The sequence below is a fragment of the Chelonia mydas genome, chromosome 3 (genome assembly GCF_015237465.2).
Source record: "Chelonia mydas isolate rCheMyd1 chromosome 3, rCheMyd1.pri.v2, whole genome shotgun sequence".
Taxonomy (NCBI): Eukaryota; Metazoa; Chordata; order Testudines; family Cheloniidae; genus Chelonia; species Chelonia mydas.
In genome coordinates, this window is record NC_057851.1 from 20,442,627 (window position 1) to 20,463,993 (window position 21,367).

General features: G+C 43.3%; 1 long non-coding RNA gene across 1 annotated transcript in view; it reads right to left on the minus strand.

The window, feature by feature from the left end:
• Positions 1-8,600: 8,600 nt before the first annotated feature.
• Positions 8,601-21,367, minus strand: part of LOC119565685 — a 37,860-nt gene continuing 25,093 nt past the window's right edge. The window contains exon 3 of the long non-coding RNA XR_005224496.2: positions 8,601-10,054. This is a non-coding gene — a long non-coding RNA (uncharacterized LOC119565685). The remainder of the gene's footprint in view (positions 10,055-21,367) is intronic.

Here is a 21,367-nt window from a genome sequence, read left to right on the forward strand (position 1 = left end):
GGCTGGCTCACTACAAAAGCGATTTTCCCTCTCTTGGTATTGACACCTCCTTATCAATTATTGGGAGCGGACCACATCCACCCTGACTGAATTGGCCTTCAGCATTGGTTCTCCACTTGTAAGGTAACTCCCTTCTCTTCATGTGCCAGTATATTTGTGCTTGTATCTGTAATTTTCACTCCATGCATCTGAAGAAGTGGTTTTTTACCCACAAAAGCCTATGCCCAAATAAATCTGTTAGTCTTTAAGGTGCCACCGGACTCCTCATTGTTTTTGTAGATCCATATAACTGCCTGAAAGGCTTGAATTAAATCACATTTAGTAGGGGCTGGCCTCAAAGTTCTTCGTTCTTTCTGCCTTCCTCGTAATCAACTGATAGTATTTCATAAAGGGTTTAGAACAACAGCAGAATTATTTTATAAAGAAGGATTGATTTTGAGTAACCCCTTCTGTTTTGACTGCTTCATCTGACTGATCCCTTCTAGTGCACTTCTCATGCATCATCTTGTACCTTTGACCACAATCTCATCTGACTCTTTCAGTATCATGGGCCCAGATCCTCAGAATATTTAGGTGACTAACAGTTAGGTGCCTAAACATGTTTGAGGATATGGGCCATGATCCCTCCGTCATCTTCATAATTGCCCCCTACACACACACCCTGCCCCCGACTTCAAACATCCCAAAAAACACAAGCAAAACCTTCCATTAGTACCACTTGCCTCCCTGACTGTTACCCAGTTTTCCTCTTCCCAGTGAGCATACAATCAACGCTCACTGGTTTGACTTCCTTTCCTCTAAAGCTTAGGTTCCTTTTTTGCACCCTTCCATTCTAGACCTCATCAGAATCTCCAATGACTTTCTTCCAGACAAGTCTAAGGGCCTCCTTCACTAATAATCTGTCAGTGACTGCTGGGGTGGGATGAATCAGGGATGGAATACCCCCGATCAAGAGTAGGAAAACTGACCTCAAGGCCTCGGGAAGTTGTGCAGGGGTAATAAGCACAACTGCAAGGTCAAAGGTGTGGGCACAGGGTGGGGGAGCTATCGCCAAAGAGTTGATGTCAGGACTATGGCTGCTGTTAGCTGAAACATGGGAAAAGCATAAAGACCAGAAGGGCTGCAGGCTTGGTTACAAGTCCACGACACATTTGAATGAAAAGCAGCATTTTAAAGGCCTCCTGCTTATTTATGTGGCAAGAATTACTGTTTTCTAGCACAAAAGCAGATATAGACAAAATGATTTGCATGGCTCGTGACTTGCCAATCTATTCACCACACCACGTCCCCTCTAACCTTACCCCATGAATGTGTTTTAATACTCAGCATCACCAAATCTCAAACGGCATGTACCCATGTGAGCTGAAAACCCCCCCAGTGAGACTAAGCAGAGCCATCAACACACGCCATCAAGCCACTGGCAGAGAGAGAATGTTCTTTCTGTCATTTTCCCCATCAAGACCTCAGCAGTGAATCAGAGTTCTGTCACCAGAAACTAACCTCAGATGTCTTTCACCTAGGGCAGCCTAGAGTGGTAAGGAGCTTTTGGGAACATACGAATAAATATCACTACTATCTAATGGACCTGACAGACAATTATTTAAATACTTCCACTCACACCCAAAAGGGTGAACATCTCCCCTGAAAAAATGTGGGTGGTTCCTCAGTTATGCCTCTATTTCTTTCTTTTAATAACATCATTGCACTTTATGGGCCAGATCTTTAGCTAGTGTAAATTGACTACATCAGCTGAGGATCTGGCCTTATATTTCAAAGAGCTCTACAAACACTATTCAGTTAATTAGCACAAAAATCTTCTATGGTAGAGACCTTGGTTTGACCACTTATCCCCATTTTACAGATGTGAAAACTGAGATACAGAGTTTGATGCGACTTGTCCACAGCCACAATGGCAAGAATAGGAGTTCCTTAGCTCCTAAGCTTATGATCAACCCAATAGATTTTACTACCATTTCTTCCTTCATAGTTCCAAGACCCCATGGCATGGAGCCCTCACCTCCTACTGAGGATGGGTCATTGGAGCTACTTCTAGAACCTGTCAGCAAGGGGATAGGCAAAGCTCACAAACATTTTCAAAGTTTGTGGGGAGGGGGTGTCTTATTTGATCCACACTCCCTGGCATATTCTTACTGCCAATGCTATCAGAGCATCAGTAAGATAGTGGAATACTCGACAATATTTCAAGCACTCACTGATCCATGGAGTTAAAAAAGTCCAGCATTGAAAGTTAGATCTTCTTTATGACAGCATACTGGGCTGCTCCCATACTACCAGATCAGTCGGCCCTGAACTTGTCTGCTTATTCACAAAGTCAAAGCATGATCAATAAGAGGTCGGAAGCAATCCAGATTATTACAGAATACCCGGGAAAAGTCTGTACATTATCAAGGTGTCCTTCATTGGAGACATCTTAAAATTCAGGCTGAGATGATTCAATCAATCAGACCTGGTATCATTGATCTTTTTTTACTGGATTTTAAGGGCCAGATCTTCAAAGCAACCACCAAAAATGCATACAAGTAAAGCACACCTATTTGTACTGCAGAACACAGCATATGTGCAAGCAAACAAATTATTATTTTTAAAAAAATGCAACTGCTCTTTTGCATGTTTATCCTTTGAAGCTCTCCACAGCTGGAGTCACAATCTATAATGGACCAAGCAGGGGAGTAATGGGGTCCCTTGGCTCTCACACATCTGATTATGGGCTGTGCCTATCTGGCCCTGGAGCCCCAATTCCACAGAGATGCTTTGCTGTTTATATGTTTGGAATCTGGTGTCCAGGTATAAAACCAGATTTGTATTTCTTTAAACAAGAGCATCTGCTCTATAAAGGCCCAATTAAAACCACCTATAAATCCAAATCAGCGAAAACGTGAGCACTCTGTAAAACACTTTTGCTACGAATTGGAAACCTGAGAAAAGCCTGTACATTTCTGTTTCCGAGATCAACAGATTTACAATAGGGAGAAGCTGCACAACTAAACCATAAAATGAACCAAAGGAGCAGTAACAGCAGCTTTGAGAAAGTTTGACTCCTGCCCATTGAAATTGGCAAAGTTATTGCTAACGAGCGGTAATATACTAATATACTTGAACCCTTACCCAGTATTTAATTTGGCGTTCTTGAAGGAAACACACACTTCTTTGGAAAATGTGTATTTCTTGGTAAATGAAAGGGATGTTCAATTTACATTTTTCAAAGGTGGGCCATATATTCAGAGGAGTTCATGACAGCAGAAGGCAAGGGGGGGACTTTGAAAACTTCCTGCAGTATTCTTATCTAATGATGCATATTTGATTTGTTCCCAATAAACAAAGAAAACTCCAGACAATTTGGGGCCTTATAGAGACATACGGAAACTTTGGTAGCAAGAGCAACACAATAGGCTGCTACTAATACATAGGGCTTAGGACTGTCGGAGGTTCCCTTTTTGCAATGTAAACTGCTGAGACAATTCAGCACAAACAGCAGAGGATCAGCCCATTGGACACCCTTTTCCAGGCAGGGGAATCTCTATTTCTGTAAACTGGTAGCAGACAGCAAAATATCACACTCAACTAGTCTGCCGCTGAAGGTTTCTACGAGCCTTTGTCTGGGCAGTCTCATCTTCATGTCCCGAGATCCCTTGCTTTTATGGACTCTCTTGCAGCACCTGTGTGAGTCTGTGTTTCTAATAACCCTGGGCTGGCCAGCACCAGGTTACGACTTCTTCACCCTTCCGGTCCACGTTTTGGTTAGCTCCCATACACTTTATCGTCAGTCTTCATTTTCTTGTGAAGTTTAGGTGGTTTTTTTTCTCCTCCTTGATTCCATTTTTTTTAAAAAGGTCATAAATAATTTAACCCAGGGTACTTACCTATTTAAGAGGGAGGGTTCTGAGGATTGACTGGCGTGCTTTGAGTTCCCCAAATCATGACAGATTCTTTCCAGGTGCAAAGTGACGTTAATATTATTGCAAAGCAAACTAAGTCAGAAAGATCACAGTGGCCCCTTCTGGGTTCATAATCTAGGACTTTGAGGCTCTGAGCTTGTCTACACTTAAAATGCTACAGTGGCACAGCTGCAGCACTTCAGAGTAGACACTGCCTATGCAAATGGGAGGGGTTTTCCCATCAATGTAGGTAATCCACCCCACCCCCGAGAGGCCATAGCTAGCTCAATAGAAGAATTCTTCTGTCGACCTAGTGCTGTCTACACCAGGGACTTAGGTTGGCTGACCTACGCTAAGCAGGGGTGTGGGTTTTTCACACTCCTGAGAGACGTAGTTTTGCTGACCTAATTTTCTAGTGTAGACCAGGCCTCAGGCCTGACAGCGGTGCAGTTTCACCAGTGCAGCTGTAGGCTATGTGTATACAACAGCTTATGTCAGAATAATTTATGTCATTCAGGGGTATGAATAAACCACCCCCCTGAGCAACGTAAGTTATGCCAACATAAGCACTCATGGGCACAGAGCTGTGTCAGTGGGAGAGCTTCTCCCACCAACATAGCTTCTGCCACTCGCGAAGGCGGTTTTATTATGTGGACAGGAGAACAGTTGCACTGGTACCCCTGCAGCATTGTATGTGTATCATCCCCTGAGCGACGTAAGTTACACTGACATAAGCACCAGTGTGGACATAGCTTTCTGCCACTCGCAGGGGCTGGAGTAGTGAAGCCGACGGGAGAGCTCTCTCCCATTGGCTTAGAGCAGCTGCCGTGGTGCAGCTTTGCTGCTATAAACTCTCTAGCATAGCCGTGCCCATAGCACTTCAGGGTAGATGCTATCTATGCCGATGGCAGGGGCTCTCCCATCATGATTGGTAATCCACCTTCCCGAGAGGTGATAGCTAGGTCAATGGAAGAATTCTTCTGTTGATTTAGTGCTAGCTACTCGGGAATTAGGTCGTCTTAACTACTTAACTACTAGAAAGTTGCCAGCTTTCTAATCACACAAAATCAAACACCCCTGCTCTGCCCCTTCTTTGAGGCCCCGCCCAATCTCTGAGGCCCTGCCCCCACTCACTCCACTGTCACTCACTTTTCCCCACCTTCACTAGGCTGGGGCAGTGCGTTGGGATGCGGGGGTGGTGATGAGGGCTCTGGGCTGGGCCTGCAGGGTGGGGCCGGGGATGTGGGGTTTGGGGTATAGGAGGGGGCTCCAGACTGGAGTAGGGGTTGAGGTGCAGGGGAGTGAGGGCTGTCCCTGGGGGTGTGGGCTCTGGAGTGGGGACAGGGATGAGGGGTTTGGGGTGCAGGAGGGGGCTCTGGGCTGGGCCACGGAATGGTGGTACGGGGTCCCAGCGGTGCTTACCACGGCTCCAAGGAAGCAGCCACCAGGTCCCTGCAACCTTTAGGTACATGGGCAGCCAGGCAGCTCTGCGCCGTGCATGCTGCCTTCACACCCGCAGGCGCACACACACACACACACACACACACACACACCCGCAGCTCCCATTGGTCACAGTTCCTGGCCAATGGGAGCTGTAGAGCTGGCACTTGGGCAGGGGCAGTGAGCAACGCCTCCCTGGCCACTCCAGCGCCTAGGGGCTGCAGGGACCTGGCAGCCGTTTCCGGGAGCAGCACGGAGCCAGGCATGTAGGGAGCCTGCCTTAGCCCCAAGCCCCTGCTGTGCTGCTGACTGGACTTTTAATGGCCCAGTCGGTGCTGCCTACTGGAGCCGTCAGGGTCCCATTTCGACCAAGCATTCCAGTCAAAAACCAGACGCCTGGCAACTCTATTAACTATATCTCTCAAGGCTTTGGATTTTTCACACCCCTGCAACAGGTAGCTATGCTGATGTAACTTTTCAATGTAGACCAGCTCTTAGACTTACAAAAATTATGTTATTTAAGGTACTGGACTAGGACTCAGGGGAACTGTCTTCAGTTCCTGCATCTGCTGCAGACACCCTGTGTGAACTTTGGCAAGTTGCTTAATTTTTCTGTGCCTCAATTCTGCATCTACACAGACAATCCTTCCTTTGCCTTCCACCCTTTATCTGTCTTGTCCATTTAAGCAGTAAACTCTTTGGTGCAAGACTGTGTTTGGGTATGTGTCTGTACAGTGCCTAGCAAAATGGGGCCTTGATCTCAGTTGGGTTTCCCAGGCATTACAATCAAATCAAATCAATCAAAGTGTGGACTAGACCTTTAAGTAAAGTTCACTTTCTACTAGAATTCAACTCCAGAAACTTACTGGGCCAAATTCATTCCTGATGGAATTCCATTAAGCCACAGTACTGTGAGTAGATCTCTATCTCATGTCCAAAATCTTTCACTTAGCCATTCTGTGCTTCTTTTAGGACTAGGGTGACCAGATAGCAAGTGTGAAAAATTGGGACAGGGAGTGGTGGGTAATAGGAGCCTATATAAGAAAAAGCTCCAAATATCAGGACTGTCCCTATAAAATCAGGACATCTGGTCACCCTATTTAGGATAGAGATATATAATTGCTTGAGAGAATTGTCAATGGAAAAGAAGTCAGTTCGCTGTTTGCTAGGTGTTATAGGAATGCCCATATAAGGTGATCTCTTGCCACCACTGCTCAAGTATTTGGCTAAGAGTGTGTGTTGAGAGTGTATATACAGCTGGATACCAGTTTTTCTAATTCTTGGGTTGGTCTACCAAAAATTGCAAAACAATATATCCTAAAAGTGAGCGACGAGGCACAGTGTTCTAACCCCGCCCCCGCAAACCCACTATGAGAAAGGTGTATACATTACAATGTGGTCACGTCAGTGAAAGGAGGAATGCTATATGGTTTACATCAAGTTAATCCATTGCCAAATTTTTCATGATTTATAATCTGAAATGGCAGCTTCAGGCAAAAGGGACAGATTACTAACAAAGGCTCTGGTCCTGCCAAGACTTAGACACCTGCTTAACTTTATACAGACAAATAGGCCCACCCTGGGAAGGATCTTTTCTCCCCTCCTCCCTCCCACCCCCTGCTCTCCCACAGTGCCCATGGAATCCCTCCAATGCACAGTCCGGTTCTGTGTGCATGATTTGATCCTCAGAGGGGATGCAGAGCTGATGCTGTTCCATCAAGCAGAACCCACCCAGGTGCTCCCTGAGTGCAGGTGATGATAGGTCAGTGACATGAAAGTGCCCTCTATCCACTTGGGATAGGTTTTCATTCCAGAGTTAGTCCAGGCTCTCCGGGTAAACCTACGCTTCAAGGTGGAGGCGTAATTTCCAGCTCGAGGAGACATGCCCGCGCTAGTCCTGATCGAGCTGGCTGCTAAACACAGAAGTGTAGCTGCAGTGGTACAAGCAGCAGGAGCCGCCGGATTATGATCCCATCCGAGATGCTAGGTATGCACTCAGACAGCTAGTCCCACCCACCACTGGTGCTGCCAAAGCCACACTTCTACTTGGAGCGTATTAGCACGAGTATGGCTGCTCAAGCTGAAAATCATACCTTCTGTTTGAAGTGTAGACGAACCCACAGTCTAGCATTGCCCCTCACACACCTCCTGTCCACACACAACCCCCCTCATACCCGACTGGTGCTTTCAACCCAAGTTAGCTTGCCCACAGGGGGAGGGTGGGTTAGAGCCCGGGTTCTGCTTTCACTAGAGTTAGTAACTCACCCACCTGGGCAGCTGGTATAATAGGCCAGCCTGGCACTCGGGGCAGGGGGGCTCTGCCCGGCGCTCAGCAGGGGCCGGCGGCTCGGCCCGGCAGCTCACTCTGGTGCTGGGACTGGCCCAGAGCTTGCGGGGTTGGGGGGGGGTGTAATTGTGCCTCAGTGGGTCACAACTGAGGATGCCAAATTCAGGACAACCTGCTGAAAAATAGGGCAGATTAGCCACCAGTCTTGGGGTGTATCCCCCATAGGATATGCCAAACCACCAACAAAAGTGAACTTCTGTTTCACCACACTGGCTAACAAGAAGTCATACAAGCAGTTTCCTCTGGCATTCCAGTCCTTGTATTACCACTGAAAACACTGGATTTAAAGGTGAGTGGTTCTTTACAACCAGTCTCATCAACTAAAACATTCTATTGATCCCAAAGGACCAGCCACACACCCAGGTCAATATATAACTTAGATCTTATCAAAAATCACCCTGATGCCAATCCTTTAGTATCTAAAATCTCAAAAACCACTCAATTTGAATAGTTCCTCCAAGATGTGCTGGCTAGCTACCTTGTGGATGTTATTCCAGAAGCAAACATTTGAAATCCAGGTATAGAGCCAATACTTACTTATAACTTCAAACACAAAAATGATACATGCATACAGATAGCATAATCATAACCAGCAAACCATAACCTTTTCATAGACACCTCACTTGATAACCTTTGTATAAGATTTGCTGCAAATATATAACAGTGGTTGCCACAATCATCTATCTGGTCATATTTTAATCAGTTAATGACTAAAATCCTGAGCATCACTTTGAAAATTTACCCCTTTGCATAGTGTTAATGGTAGTATAGAAAGAAGTGTTACTGGTACTTGCCTTAAAAGATCCACCTTGGGAACCATTTCCACTCTGATATGCATGAAGAAGAATGGCTCAGTAGGCAATTTTATTGAGCCAAGTGAATTTATGTTCCTTCCTTACACTATATAGTGTATGGTTTGACATACTTTGACATTACAGATTTATGATGTTCCAACAACAGCATAAGCCCTCTTCATCTTTTATGTTCTCACATATGGGATGATGTTTAAAATTATATATATTATACACCCAACAGTTATGTTCAATGAACATTCAGGTTGCAAAGTCAAGCACTGAAAAGTTAGGAAATGCCAAAATTAAAGTTGCTCGTGCAACCTTAGTTCAGTTCCCTTGTGCATATGCATTATGATTAGGCTTGGCAGAATTCAATATTTTTCTATAATTTTGATAGTAATAGTGAATATTTTTAAACATTTGTTTCCCTTTTCATTGATTTAAATTTTCCCAGTTGCCCAAAAGTACGGGGTTCAAGCATTTTTAAAGTTTTTATCTATTTAAATTTTCACAGTTGTGGGAGTCAGACAATGCAGGGAGTCAGACAATTTAACGACTGTAAAAGAGTCAAAACGTTTGTTTTGTAACTGGTAAAACAAATTGTCAACATCACATGTCAAAATATACAAAATGAACCATAAGCAGCCGTGGAAAGAACAATTACACCTTGGTATAAGAAACAGACAATTTCTACCATAATTGAGTGAGGTTAAAACTAATGGATGAGACAAGGCAATTTTTCTAATTGAAAATCATTACTAAAGAGAAAGTGCTACATTATTTGCAAATTATCAGGTGCTGCTTGGTTTTGGTAAAGGACTATGTTAGCTTTGGATGATCTAGAAGTATTTATCCTGCAGGAAGTCAGAGAAAACTGGTGCGTATATGCTTGGCGAGTCATATTGTATTTGTTTGGGCAGAAAAACAGGAAATTTCTGCTGGTAGATGGCTATCCAGCTAAAGTATTTTTTCCACTTGCTGCAATGTTTCTCTTGGCAGCACAATATGCTAACTTTAGAAGTGTCTGAATGCCTTTCCTAAACTATTAGTACAAAATAAACTCCTTTGTGTTTTACCCAGTCACATTCCTTACTGTGTGTCCTGGAACTGCTTTTCCTTGTATTGTGCAAATCAATAGTTTGCGCACAGAGGGCCAAATTCTGATCTCATGATGATGTAAATCAAGAGTAACTCTTGATGTTGATAGTTACACCACTGTAAAACCTGACAGAATCATGCCCATTAGTGTTTGTTATCTGCAGTTCAATGTACACCATTACTTGAACTGTTACCTTGAAATCTTGATCAAAAAGTAATGTTTAATACTACTTTATCTCAAAGATCAGTGGAAGGTATTATAAACTAAAGATGGGGCTGTGCCTCCGTATGTGGGCCCAGAGTCAAACTTCCCCAAAGTCTGGAGGGTGTTGGGGGCTGGAGTTTGAGTTTGCTCCTTCAGAGACACAGGGGCTAATGATGAAATTCAGATCGGGATCCAAACATCCACAAAATGAAGACTGTTGCTTTTCAGTGTGGCTTTTGACTTCTCATTGTGTTGCTGTAACCTGTTTTACTGCCTGGAAATGAGAAGAAAAAAACTACTATTACAATAAACAATGTAGCACAGGATATTCTAGAACAATATCCCTGAGTAGCACTGCATTAAGCAACAGGGAGTAAAGACATTGCCTTAAAACACTGCACTGAGAGTTTCATAAGGCACCAACTACAATTTCTTTTATGTTCCTTATGGAACCAGATACATTACCGGCGCTCAACAATGCAAATAAACATATGTGTAGAAGGGATGATTCTGAGCCAAGCAATCTGACGCGCTGAGGCTTGGTTTAGCAACACGTGCATTGGCAGCTGCAGTCCTGAAGCTTTAAAACTCTTACCTGTGCTTCAGTAAAGCATTTTTCTTTGTTTTGCTACAGGAACTTAGTGTATTTCAGTGGAGTTCCCCAAGCAGGGCAGGAAATGCTTTGCAGCCCAAGAGGAATATGAGGCCCTCAGGAACGTATGGAATAGTGGGGCAATTATTTAAGCTAGTTTCTGCTGAAGTCAGCTTCAAGGATTGTGTCACTTAAAGTTGTTTATTACCCGGTTACGTGTTCCCCACTGGTGTCCAGAAGAACTGCATGCTTCAAGCACCCACCCTCCATTCCCCATCTGGCTGCACGTACACACTCCACAAGGAACAGGGCAGTAGATGACAGATCTTCAGAGCTGACCGAGCCCTCCTGATCCATGGGGGAAGAGCATTAAAGGGTTTTTAGGCAGTTGTTAAAGTGCATTTGTATAGAAGGGACAGCTCTCACTACTCCCGCCAAGGTGGAGATGGCAATTGTGGGGAACCAGGGAGAAGAAAAATTCTCTCTGCTTTTAGCAGAGGTACGTGGGCTGTACTCCCTCCTTCTCTCCCATTAGTTTAACCCTTTGTACAGGTCTCTTCCTTGCCACCCCTGCTCAGCAGCTACCCTGCTAGCTGTTTACAGCATCACAGGGAGGGAGGTGAGATGGGCTCTGGCTGCTCTATTGCTGACTCCCCTGCTGAGTATGGGAGCTCCAGGGAGAGCAGGACAGGAACTCAGCTAGCTCTGCCTGAACCTAAGGTAGAACCTTATTGACATACTATGTTTGGCCCTCCTGCCAGAAAGTCTAGACCCTGCTGGTGTGTAGCATTGTCCCTTGTGCAGATACAAGCCCTGTGCTATTTGGGTGCCAACAAAATTATATAAGCAACTCTAATGGTCCTCACTCAGGGTCTGGTTGGGGAGCGTGGGTTAGTGGTCATGGCCTCAACCCCTGACTGCCAAGGGGGTTGTAGGGAGGGAGCCCGGGCCCTCCCACTCCACTGGGCTCCGACCCAGGGCCCTTTGGGCTACCAGTGGTCTGGCAACCAAGGAAGGCTGCCCCCCTGGGCTTCTTCCTCTTGTTCTCCCCCTGCCCCCCGGGTCAGCTTGGTCCAAGGCTTTTCCCTATTGGGGAAGTCCAAACCAAAATAAGCAAGAGGGGGTTACCACTGTCCAGAGTCTACAGGCAGGGGAGATGGGGGATACTTCCCTCTCAGATTGTCTCTAGGGTGAGTCCTCCCTTCCCACAGGGACAGCCCCTTTGGGCAGCTGTGTCAGAGTCTTTAGGCTTCCCACTGCTCTGCGCTGCTGGAGCTGCAGGTGTGCTCACCTCCAGCTCTGCTACCCAAATGAGCTAATTCCCTGCCTTTGAATTCCTCCAGCAGATGGAGCCTTTGCTGCAGGTCTGGCGGGGCAGGGCTCAGATGCACACACCCCTGTCCTCAACTGCAAGCAGTATATACAGACACAAACTCTCTAACCAGTTAGTCACAGTGCATTGTTGTGTTAGCATAGCTGTGTGAGCTAATAACAAAAGATTACATATATTACATACACAAAATGTTAAAAGGACATTTTTAAGGGTGCATAATCAAGCATCCAGGTTGCCTTAATTCAACCCCTTGTGCGTATGCATTGTGATACCGAAATTCCATTATGTAGCATCAGATCGACACCCACATGGGTCATCAGCAGGTTGTAAACTTTATATCCATTGCACAGACCTCTGCCACGTGAGCTAACAGAGTAACTGATAGCAGCAGTAGATTGTCTTCCTCTTTGTGGACCAGCACTAGATGGGGATGAGAGGGTTTGCCAGAGGGTTTCACAGATACTTGCTTACAACAGAAGAATGGTGAGACATGGGACTCTAGGGCTCCATTCTATGTCCTGGAAAGGAGTGTTCTCTAGTGGGCACAGACTCTTCTGCTCATTTCCCCCAAGCTTCTGCCTCTACTCATCCAACCTGTCCCTGTCCCAGTTCTTTCTCTTCCCCACCCCTGGCTCCTCATCCCTGTCTCATTCTCCTCACCTAGCCAGTCTCAGTTTCCACGTCCCAGCAGTGGGGTCATCGAAAGCACAAGAGAGATAGGCTCTTGGCTTTCAGTTCTGGCAGAGCTGGGAACTGCAACTGCAGGGAAAGTCCGGCTCAGCCCCAAACTGTAGCATGCTCAGTGCAGAGAGAATCCTTGGGGAAATAAGTTGCAAAGCTTTTGTAAGTACATGTGCAAAGTGCAATTTTTCAAAAGCTTATAAATTGGCCATATTTGGACTTATTTTCACTGGGATGGTTAAAGGCACATACCTGACACAAAGGCTATGCCAGCCACATTTCAAGTCTGTTCCAAAGAATTTTTTAACATAGGCAAGAGACCATAATTTTTATTTAGCTTTGTTCTTAGAAACAGCTGAACTGTTTTTGGCTCAAATTTGCCAGAAAAATTCAGTGTGAGGCAAGCACCAGGCAACGAAAATCTCAGCCTGAATAATTAAAGGTTGGTACAGTTATAAGCAACTGAAAACAGGGTCTTATAGTGGGAAGTGCCAGGCAACCTTAATACTAGGTGGTGCTATTTTGGGTAGCATCACCTATGAAATCAGTGGGACAACTCAAGCCGTAAGGTACTACTCAATGTGAGTAAAGGTATCACAATTTAGCGGTTGGTGACTAAGAGCCCAAGTGCTGTTTGTAAGTGGATTTCGGACATTCTGAGTGAAGATTATTCAAAAGGCACAACCACGGGTATGTTTGGAACATAGAAAGTTTCGGTCGAGAGGGTTAGAAATGTATTATTAATAATAATTCTTTGCATTTCTGTAGCCTTTTTTCACTGAGGGTTCCAAGGGTTCTATAAGTATCAGATGAGCCCCAGTCCCTCTGTGAAGCAGAAGAGAAATGGATAGAGATCTCTTCTTCTACCACCAAAATATAACCACTTCTGCTCATATGCAATGGGTGGCTGGGGACTAACACACAGATAAAGTTAATTTTGGAACTTTAGCCAAAGATTTTCTGATTTGGCAATATCTATGTTTTCAACCAAAAATGTCCCTAGTCCTATAGCTAGACTTAAGCCATTCTTTTCTAGGACATTTGTGTATTTACAGATGCAACACCTTTTCCTGTTTCACACATCACTTGCCCAGATTTAATTTGAAGTTCCAAGTGGACATGGTATTCTTCATGTCCTGCCCTAAATTGCTGTATAACGTTACTAAGCGCTGGTAAACAGTTGCTTTGTTCTAAACCTGAGGTGGCTGCATTTCGGCAGTGGGCGAAGTGATGGCTGTATAGCTTGTAAAGTGCTTTATGATTGTTTGTGAAGAAAAGTACTTTATAAATACACATTGTCAGCAAAGGAGAGTTATTTGCCCACAATCTTTGGACTATCTAGACCTATGGAAAGCTTATAGGAAAGCATTTTTAATCAATCATGTGACTCTTAGAAATAATTGATGGACGTATATTTCCAAAAGATCAAAGTCTGCTGTCAAATAAATTAGATTACTCATTATTAGTTTTCAGTAGTTCTCATGAGAATAATAAACAGCTGGTGGTTTTTCTCAAAAGATTAGAGTAAGCTGTGTAATGCGTAGTGATGAAAGTGGCAAGGATTTGGGGAAAAAAGGACAGACTATTTCCATAGTTTATGAAAGCTAAATCGTTCCACTTAATTCAGTACTTTAACTGTATTTAGCGACATCAGAAAGTATTACAGAGTACATTGTATAACTGCCCGTGTCTTTCAATGAAAAGCTAAAGATGGTATTTTACAATTATTCCAATATATAGTGAGAAGAATCCAATTCATATTGGCCAGTGTCAGCGCTGGCAGATTTGCTTATTTCCAAATCACTTCCCCTCATTCTCTTAGATTTCAAGTAATGCTAAAATCAGGGATGACCCTGATGAGAAATCAAAAGATTAGTTTCTATATATTGAAGCCTAGAACTGTATTGGGGAAAGTTTGAAATGAATTGGCCATACACTAATCATGACCTAAAAGTAAAGGTGGGTAATTCCATAGCAAAATCAGATGGCCCATTAGCCATTAAGATGTCTTACCTACAGCATGACAGATAATTCTGCACTGAATATTTTGCTTTATCCACAATTAGAAGCTTGTGTAATATGTGAAAACTTAATCAGACATCTTCTCAATTAACTGTACTGGCAGTTAAGTAATATTTAATGCAAAGAAGCATTTGGATAATCTGGAATATCAGTGAACAATGATTTCTTCAAAGCAGTAGCTACGATCCCTCTTTGAAATGGCTCGTTTGAAGTTTTCTTTGCATGGCCATAAAACAAAAGACCCTCTGTTTAAAGGATTACATTAAAGGAGTTTTTTCATGTATGTGTTTGTTGGAAAGGGGTGATAGGGAAGAGACCCCCATAATGCTATGGAAGTATATTAAGGCTGTCATTTCAAAGAAGAGTGAAAGGTTCCTTAGATCTTTCTCCAAAAGTGAGATAATTTTGCATGCTAGTCCTTTCATTTTTGTTTCTTAGCCCACAAATTATCAAAGAGCATGTTTTTATTGCTCTTACTATCTTTGCTTTCTTTTAATAGCTTCTTTTTGTACTTTTCATCTGGTAGGTATTTTTGAGACAAATACTTCAAAACAAGTGACAAGATTTATACCAGTTTCAAAAATACCGTTTCTTACACCAGCCTAGGTTATCCACCTACCTATCTTTGCTCTGTATCTTTGCATTTTCCTCACTTGGAATAATCGTAAAATACCATCTTTAGCTTGTCATTAAAAGACACAGGCAATTATACAATGTTCTCTTATACTTTCTGATGTAGCTGAATACATTTAAAGTATTGAATTAAATAGAAAGATTTTGCTATTGTGGTCAATTTCCCGCATGTAATCAATCCCTTATTATACATGAAAAATCAGGCCATCTTGTCTCCATGCATATGTGAATATCCAATTTAATTCCATTGGGTTTGGGGGTTCTTTTGGAGATTATTTAGGAGGAGAGAGTATTTTCACAGTGATTTCATACCTTATAGCTGCCATTATGTTTGGTCTTCTTACAAGGAGCATATTGGCAAAAAAGAGGAAATTAATGTTGATGCAGTCTGTGGATTCAGCAATACAATCATCATTATTTCATGTTTAATTACAATTCCAGGTGGATTTCTCTCACCTCTGTGTGTTGTTCCATCTTATATGATTAATTTTGACAAATGATCTCCTGGCTGAATAGAATTGTAATGGAAACTCAGCACACATTATATAATTTACATGCAATGGATTTAATTATGATGGTTACTGAAAAAGTAAGCCTTCCACATCTTGATTTTTCTGTTTATATTCTTTATTGTTCTGGTAGGCATATATACGTATTTGCTTAATTACTTCTAATGATGGAATATATCTTTCAGAACGTTAATCTTCTATTCTGCACATCCTTCTTACCATGCTACAGATTCTTGTGACTTAATTTATTCTGTATAGGTTTGATTTTCCTTACAGCTCATGCTAAGTAAAGTCTATTTTATTTAAGGTTATAAATTACATTCAGATATAGCTCCCTGTTTTTCATAGCTTCATTGATTTAGAAACAAACTCATTTGAGCTGAATTTTTTCACAGATTAGTTTTTGGGGCAAGAAGCAAAATTCCCACAGCCATTTTTTAGTTTGAAGGTATATGGATGTGGGAATTCTTCCTTTAAAAAAAAAAAAATCTGTTCACAATTTTAGATAGGTCTGTAACAAAAGCGGCCAGAGTTTGAAACTGAGTAACAGAGACGCACAATACCTATTCACAACTTAAGTCCTCTTGGGCCCTATTTTGAGGGCCAGTGACTTAACGGGTGCAGAGGCCTTATGGTGGTGCTTTGCTCAAGGATGAACTCACCTGTAGCCCTCCTGAGGAGCAGGGCCTTTACTTAGTTTGAAAAATAAATTGCTATGATTGAAAAATTATGCTAGGTTGAAACTTGCATGTACAAGATAATTTTCCTAGATCTACATGGGTACATTGAACAAAGACATACCGAGAGCACACAGTTCAAAGGACTTACAAGCACAGATTCTGAAAGCCAGTACAGCTTTCAAGACATGTAATGTGATTACACTGAGATTTCCCTCTTTTCTTTTTTTTAAAGGAAAAAACCTATAAAATTAAATGGAAAAGGTTAGAATTAATAAAACATTAAGATTTCAAGTTTAGATATTCTGTACAAGAAATTCCCGAAGACAAAGTTGCTTCAGCAATTTTAACTCAGCAGTATTTTCTAATCCTCTTTTTGACTTGTTAAATCTAAATCTAAAGGTCCCAGACTCTTAGGATTCCCTTCTGGCTTTGCAAGCTCCTGGTGCACCCTCAAGTCCTTAGCTCGGCCAGTAGCTTGATGGGGACAGTGTGGCTGGAGCCGGCCCAGCAGCTCATGGTGGCGCAGCTCGGTGCGGCTCCTCTAGCTGTGGGGAGCCCTCAAGGCTCCTCCTGTTATGGGGGAGGTCGGGGCTCCAGCATGCAGGGGAGGGGGCGGGGCCTCAAGCTGAAGGAGCGTGGCCAGCAGGCTAGCCTCCCCAGAGCGGGGGTTCACCCGCCGCCCATGCTTGAGTAATTTTATGTTATCTCCAAATTTTGCCACCTCACTGTTTATCCCTTTTTCCAGATCATTTATGAATACGTTGAACAGTATTGGTCCCAGTACAGACCTCTGGGGGACACCACTATTTACCTCTCTCCATTCTGAAAACTGGCCATTTATTCCTACCCTTTGTTTCCTATCTTTTAACCAGTTACCAATCCATGAGAGGATCTTCCTTCTTTTCCCATGACAGCTTACTTTGCTTAAAAGCCTTTGGTGAGGGGCTGGTCAAAAGCTTTCTGAAAATCTAAGTACACTATATCCACTGGATCCCCTTGTCCACATGCTTGTTGACCCCCTCAACCAAGTTCTCAATCTGTAAAATTATCTTCTACCTGCCTAAATATTTCCTTCTACTGTTGCAGATGACTATGGTATCCTCCTTCACTTCCTGTCCTAAACAGTCTAGTGTTGCCACATGATGTTAAACAGCTGCTGTGCTCCAGGTAGCTATATTTCAGTGTATATAGAACTAATTTCCAAAGCACACTGAGCTCCTTCAAGAGAACAGGAAAGATTGTTTTGATTGTTGGATTACTCAGAGGAAAATGCCTCTCAGGTACCAAGGTTTGCTGGCAATCAAAACAACACTTTTCTCCTCTTTTCAACAAAAATCTGGCACTGGCAGCTGTGGATCCGTTCCAGTCTCCAGATTACTCTGCAGCTCCCAAGTTCCATGTTTTGTATATGACATCTCTGAATGCCGATATGTCATATACAAAGAGAAGCTTAAGGGGTGATTTGGTCACAGTTCACAAATTCCTCGAGTTAGCACTCTAAAAATAACAGTGCAGATGTTCAGGGTTGGCATGGGCAGTGCATACACCCCCCCCACCCCCGCATTTGGGGAGGCTAGCCCCCTGCCCCACCCCTTCCGGCAGGCCCAGCCCTGCCCCTGCTCTCACAGGCCAGCCTGCCGGAGCAGTCCCAAACCCTGGCCGACCCACCAGCACCCAGAGCAGCCCCAAACCCTAGCCAGCCCCCTGGTTGGAGCAATCTGGAGGAGCCCCAGGCGAGCTCCTAAACTCATGCTATTATTGTTAAACCCAAAGGGCAGTTCCTAAAAAACCAAAACTAGCAATCTATTCTCCACCTAAATCCCTTCTCTACTGAACATCACAGAGAAAAAGATCAATATTCACAGACTCTTAGGATTCCCTCCTATTTTTACCCACACTTTGCAACCTCCTGGCGCACCTTGAAGGCCTTGTGTCTCAACCAGTACATTTGTGGGTGAAGAGAGGAGGCTGGCCCTGGGACTCCCTTTGATGCTCATTAGTGCTTATAACCAGTTAAATGGGGTCATTGTTTAGTTATGAAAAGCATTTCCATTCCCATCAGAGACCGAGCACGCTGACTTAGCAGCACTCCTACCTAGCAACTAATGATTATGATTATTATTCATTTATTTTTATGGGTCTTAAGTGCGATAGCTTTCTAGGTGTCTTGCACAATATGCAGTTAAAATGAATTAAAGTACTAAAATTAATAGCATGATTATAATCCAATGAATTACAATAGAATTTCAGTGACTAGAGAAGCAGTATTAAAAGGTCAGTGTAAAGACCATATGCAGTTAATACATTCTAGTGGTGTGATTTTCAGAGGTGCTCACTGCTGAGTACCCGTATCTCCTACTGAAGAAGTGAATCAAGTCAATTTTACTTAAATACCTAGGGCTCCGGTTCAGTGAGATACTTAAGCAAATGGGACTACTCGTGTGCTTAAAGCAAGGCACCAGTTTAATTACCTTGCTGAATCAGGGCCTAAACTGGGGTTCAGGTGCCTAAACCTAGACATCTATGTTTGAACATTTGGGTCTAAATGTGTGCAAGGACCATCGCCAGCCCAAATTAGGCACTTATGTTAATTCACTTGGGCCCTATTGAAATTTTACCCTTGGACCTAAAATGCAAAACATTTAAAATGAAAAGCATTTATTTTGTTTGAAGGTTTTTGCCTAATTTTTCAGTTTTTCAACTAAAGAAAAAGTATTTGGTTTTCAGGTTTGCTTCCCTATGGAAATAAGGGAGAGAAAGGAGAGGAAAAAAACTGGAAAATTGAAAAAATGTTTAGGTTCTTAAACCCAAAAGTCTTTCAGGTTTTGGTTTTTCATTGAAAAAAAAAAAAAAAAAAAACCAGAACATTTTGACCAAAGTGAAAATTTGTTTGGATTGAAGAGCCATTTCTCCTCAAAAAAAGGTTCACAAAAATAGAAAATAAATCTAAGCCTCTCTGTCAGCAGTGAATTCCTCTTGTTATGCCAGGAATCACTTCACCCAACATTGGAATCCATCTGCTTCTGAGGTGAAGTGTCTCAGGGTGTTTAAAAGCACATAGCAATGCCTTACAGGAAAATCCAGTGACAGGTAATAATGATAAAATCACAGCTGATGGGAACTGTTTAAGGGGCTGATCCAAAGCCCACTGCAGTCAGTGAAAGTCTTTTCATTGACTTTACAAGGCTTTGAATCAGGGCCTAACAGCACACAGCAAAGTTCGACCAAGGGTTAGGACACACAGGAAAGAGGGAATACGTTAGCTACTTGAAGCTGGAGCATTTGGCCACACTACGAGACTTAACTCAATACCTCTTTCTGGTACTTTCTGTTCCAGTCAATGTTGCTACAAGAGAGGTAATCAGGAAACAAACCATACACACACATTGGAGTGGGGATTCTGGTGTGACATCTCTCCTCACCCACAACAAGCCTGACATGCTTATTTGGCTCCCAGCTGTTCTGAAAAAGCCTTTCAGCCTCTGAAGTTGGCGAGCTGGGATCTTTCTTGGTTTTCCCCCTTCTCCCCGCCCCTTTGTCTGCCTTCTATGAACTCTGCAGGGAGTTTTCTTTGCCTGCTTTGAAGTTAAATCTGCTCTCCCAATTTCACACAGAATGTGGAATTGTACATGTGAAGGGGCTTTTGTTGTTCTTTTTAGCTGATTGATAATTTTGGAAAAGAAATTGAAAATCTGGCTTTTCTGCCAGAAGGATTCCGCTTGACAGAAATGCAGTTCTATAGGCAACTTCTTTACATTGCAAACTCTAGGCTCTTAGTCCAGGCAGACAGGTATATTGTAATAGAGCTTTCAGTAAGGTTTTACCTAGCTTTTCAGTCCCTGACTGGTGACCTAGAAATATTGCCGTTGTTTACAGAATTGTACACAATTCCCAAGGCTGGCTAACAAAACAACAATTCTGCTTCATGTACAATTTCAAGGTCTCCCTCACCCCTACTGTGGAATGAAAAAGAAACCTTTTGAATTTTTGGGAGAGCATGAGTCCCCCAGCACAGCCAAGCATAGGCGCTGACTCCATGGGTGCTCTGGGGCTCAAGCACCCATGGAAAAAAAAATAGAGGGTGCTCAGCACCCACCAGCCACAGCTGTTTGGGGGGCTGCTGATTTTTCAACAGAAGAGAAAGTTAGCTGAAAATTGTTCAACCAGCTTCAAGTGTTTGCCCTTGTGACCAGAGCAATTAGCCAAAATTCATGGTCTTGCACCTGGTCTTGCATGGTCTTGTTTCCAAGAAAAAGGAGATGATGATGTGACTTGGGTGCAATTCTGCTTATTTACATAGAATGTACATGGAGTCCTGTTTTCCTGAACACTGTAGGAATCAAACAACAGGAGACCATTTCTTTGCACACAGTTCCAAGCCCCTTTCCAGCCAGCACTCTACCTAAAAGCTGTCTCTCTTAGCTTTTTCTCAGGATCATGCCACAAACGTTTCTCTGTCTGTCTCTAGTGCTTCTTTGCTGCCTTCTCTGCGCCCTTCTGTGGTTCTTCTACTGCTTGTCTCTCACACACAGATGCAACTGCAGTCAACTCAATCCCCCACTTCTGCATCAGATCCCCAGGAAACCCCTTGGGCTGCATAGCTCAGCCACTTCCCAGGCTTGCATACGGTCTAGCCCTTGAACAGTAGTTTTCCATTGTTTCAGCTATCACTAAGCAAAGGGGCCTATAATTGTTCCAGTTGCCTCATTTAGCTCAAAAGGAAGGCAGCTAGCATGCCAAATGATGTCACTGAGGTGATATGATTGCCCAGCCCCCAACATGGCACTACAATTTCTGCCTGCACCAGGTCGGATTCTGATCTCACCTGGAATAGCTGCATTCAAGTTGAGAATTACAATATGCTCATTTAACACAATTATACAGGGTTCAGACAGACAGACTCTTCGGGAGCTGGGATTAGGACTCTGCTTCTTCAGTTCTAGACACACAGGCCAATCCAACTTCTGAAAGAGAACTCCTTTAGCTGACTGTAGTTGCAGGTCCCATGTTCCCTCTATGGGCCACCAGAAGTAGCCTCAAACATCATTATTATGAAGTCACCATAGAAATGGCAGGGAGCCATCATTTACCTAAAAAAGGGAGTACCATCCATTATCTAGTATTGAATATGTTGTGA